We start from the raw sequence: 3809 nt of genomic DNA, 5'->3' as shown, positions 1-3809 counted from the left end.
ATGTATTCTATTTTAAATTTATATTTCTGCCATAGTTTAGAAGAGTAATACAATAAATCAAACAGCTTAAATTTTAGTTACTTATGAAAATAAGCATCGATTTGCATGAATAGTTTTATATATTACTTTTGGTATAAGATGAATGAAAAGATATACTGACAGTCTGAAAACTGGAATACCCAGTTTTGCTATTTCATGTAAACTAATATATCACATTTTGTAATTCTGTTCTTTTTAGCCTTTGTTATTTTGCTTTATTTTGTTCTTTTAGATAATTTTCTATTTTATTTTATTTTAAAATTATATTTAATCTTTTTTTTACAATCCAGTCGTTATCCCCTACCCCAGTCTGCCTCTGACAGTTCCTCATCCTATTCTTCATCCCCCATTCCCTAGTCTCCAAGAAGATGCCCCACACCCCACCTCACCCCATCCTGCCAAGCCTCTCCACTCCCTGGGGCTTTAAATCTCTCATGGGTTAGGTGCATCTTCTCTCACTGAGTCCAGACCAGGTACTCTTCTGCTGTATATGTGTTGGGAGTCTCATATCAGCTAATGTATTCTACCTTGTTGGTGGCTCAGTATCTGAGAGTTCTCGGGGATCCAGATTAATTGCAGATCATCTTATGGGGTCCCCCTCCTCCTCACCTTCTTCCATCCTGTCCCTAATTCAACTATAGTGGTCCCTGGCTTAAGCCCATTGCTTGGGTGTAAGTATCTGCATCTTTCTCAATCAGCTACTTTTTGGATCTTTCAGAGATCCAGAGATTCTGGGCTCCTGTCTGTAAGCACAGCACAGCATGAGAAATAGTGTCAGGCCTTGGAACCTCCCCGTTGAGATAGATCCACATTTGGACAAGTCACTGGACCTCTTTTTCCTCAGGGTTTTGTCCCTGCAGTTCATTTAGACAGGAACAATTCTTGGTCAGAGTTTTTGACTGTGGGATGGCCACCCCATCCTTCCACTTGATGCTCTTTCTTTCTACTGGAGATGGACTCTACAATTTCCCTCTCTCCACTATTGGGCATTTCACCTAACGTCCCTCCCTTTGAGTCCTGAGAATGTCTCACCTCCCAGGTCTCTGGTACATATTAGAGAGTCCCCCAACCCCCCGTTTCCCTAGGCTGCTTGTTTTTATTTATTCTGCTGGCCCTCAGAGCTTCATTCCTGCCCACCCCCCTAGTCCCCAATGCCCGATCATATTTCTGTTTTCACCTCCTCCTACCTTCTCCTACCCAGGTCTCTCCCTCTCTCTGCCGCATGATTGCTTTCTTCTCCCTTCCAAGTGAGACGGAGGCATCCTCACTTGAGCCTTTCAGCTTGTTGACTTTTTTTAGTTCTGTGTGCTGTATCTTGGGTATTCAGCACTTTTTAAAAATTGGCTAATAGACATGTATCAGTGAGTTCAAACCGTACATGTCCTTTTGGGTCTGAGTTATCTCACTCAGGATGATATTTTCCATTTATATCCATTTGCCTGCAAAACTTAGGATGTCCTCATTTTTAATAGCTGTGTAGTACTCCGTTGTATAAATGAACCTCAGGTTCTGTATCCATTCTTCTGTTGTGGGACATCCTGGTTGTTTCTAGCTTCTGGCTATCACAAATAAGACCACTATGAACATAGTGGAGCACGTGTCCCGGTGGCATGGTGGCATATTTTGGGTATAATCCCACGAGTGGTATAGCTGAGTCTTCTGGTTGATCTAGTTCCAATTTTCTGAGGAACCTCCAGATTAATTCCCAGAGTGGTTGTACCAGTTTGTAATCCTACCTGCAAGAAAGAGTGTTCCTCTTTCTCCACATTCTCTCCAACATGCTATGAAGCAAGGATCTTCAGTACTCTGTGATTGATCATGACAATATAGGTATAAAGGTATGTAAATGAGAAGACTAAAGATGGACATTTACATATTTCTTGCTATGCTTCCTTAGAGACATGTCTCAGAATTGGCATCTGCTGAAGTACAGTTTTTAATGAGAAAACTAAAAGCATGCTCTATCTTTTCTATAGAACTGAAGAGGTTGTCAAATATAGAAAGTAGAAAAAAGAGACATGCTCAGCCTATGAATTACTTAAAGGAGAGAGACTCAAAAGTGAGGCTAGGAATTGCTAGAATCAAATACCTCACCTTTCCCTCAAAGTGCATAAGCTATAATCTCTTAAAAGAGGACTACACACATCAAAAGAGAAAACACACATATTCCAGCAAGTGCCCATAAATTATAATGGAAGGGTCAAAAACTTTAGTTGTTTTTGGAATGCTTCATCTTTTGTCTCTCATTAGCAATAACTTTGGTAAAGGAAGGGCTATTAAACATTTCATTCTGGCTCTTTATTCCTCTGTAGAGCAACTCATACAAATCAAACCAAAGCTATGTGTTGGTAATAGACTGTGGACGATGTGTGGAAATAGTTATTTGTCACACATTTGTTATGGAAGGGACATTCCTTTTAAAAGCATTTAGTTTATAATTGTACCCTTATTCAGTTGAATTCTGCAGAGTGCTTGCTGCCCTGGATAAGCCAGCACTTCTGAAGCAATTTTAAGTCCTTTGCCATAATAGCCACTTAACATTTAGGTAGCTACCAGGTCACTAAATAGGAATGTAGTGTTACAAAACAACCAAAGTAGAACCGCTAGAAAGAAGCAACCAACTCTAAATAACTATCCTCATTTAAGAAGATATATCTGACAAGTTGCCAGCCAAAAATATTTTTTTTTGCAGAAAAAAATCTAATCAAAAGTATAATGTCGTAATTTTCTGCATACATGTTAACAAGTCACTTTGAGAATCATTATAATGTACAATGATTTTATTTTCTTGATTTGTTAAAATAAATGTTACATTAAATGTTATCACAAACAGAAATCTAAAATCATTTTATAGGGATAATTTATGTGAATAAATTGAGGCACTGTTCAGAATATGTGTTACCAAACACTGAATACTCACCACAAAAGATTACATTGTCTGATGAGCTTAGTACATGAATAGTCTCCTGATATTGGAACACTTAAGGAAGTTATTTTTTTTATTTATTATTTTCACTTATTTCTTTTTGCTAATTAACTGGGAGCTAAATGATTGGTTTTAGTGGATTATACATTGAAGACAAGGTAATGAAGTCCAATGGCCTCTCCAATTACTCTTGCTTGTTTTCTTACACCTATCTTATATAGGTCTTTTCTATTTTTGAATATTTTCCTATGTCAATACATCAATAGATATTTATAATACATGAAAAAACTATAAAAGTATATCGTTATAATACCTTAACTTTTCAGCAAAAATATAAGCTCATGGTAATAATACTATCATTCTATCATATTGATTTTTTTAAAAAATGTGTAATATACATTTTATATCCTGCAGTTCTTGTTTTACATTTGTGTATATGTATTTCTGCTTGCATGTGTGTGTGTATGTGTGTGTGTGTGTGTGTATGTGTGTGCGCGCACGTGCGCGAGCGCACATGTTTGAATGAGTAGAGATCAGAGGACATATTTTAGAATTTTGTTCTCTCCTTCCAGGATACAGACCTAGGTGTCAATCCATAAGGTTTACAAGTAAGCGCCCTTACCTGTTCAGTCACCTTGACAACCCTGAGAAGTATTATGAGTTTTGAAATTTGTGGAGATGATGATGATGATGATGATGATGGTGATGATGATGATTAAATTCTTATGCATCATTTTTGCTTCAAATTGTTTTTTTTTTTTTTTTTTTTTTTTTTTCTGAAATAGGGTTTCTCTATATAGCCCTGGCTGTCCTGGAACTCACTCTGTAGACCAGGCTGGCCTCG

The sequence above is a fragment of the Mus caroli genome, chromosome 1, assembly GCF_900094665.2.
Source record: "Mus caroli chromosome 1, CAROLI_EIJ_v1.1, whole genome shotgun sequence".
NCBI lineage: Eukaryota > Metazoa > Chordata > Mammalia > Rodentia > Muridae > Mus > Mus caroli.
Note: the sequence above shows the minus strand (reverse complement) of the source record.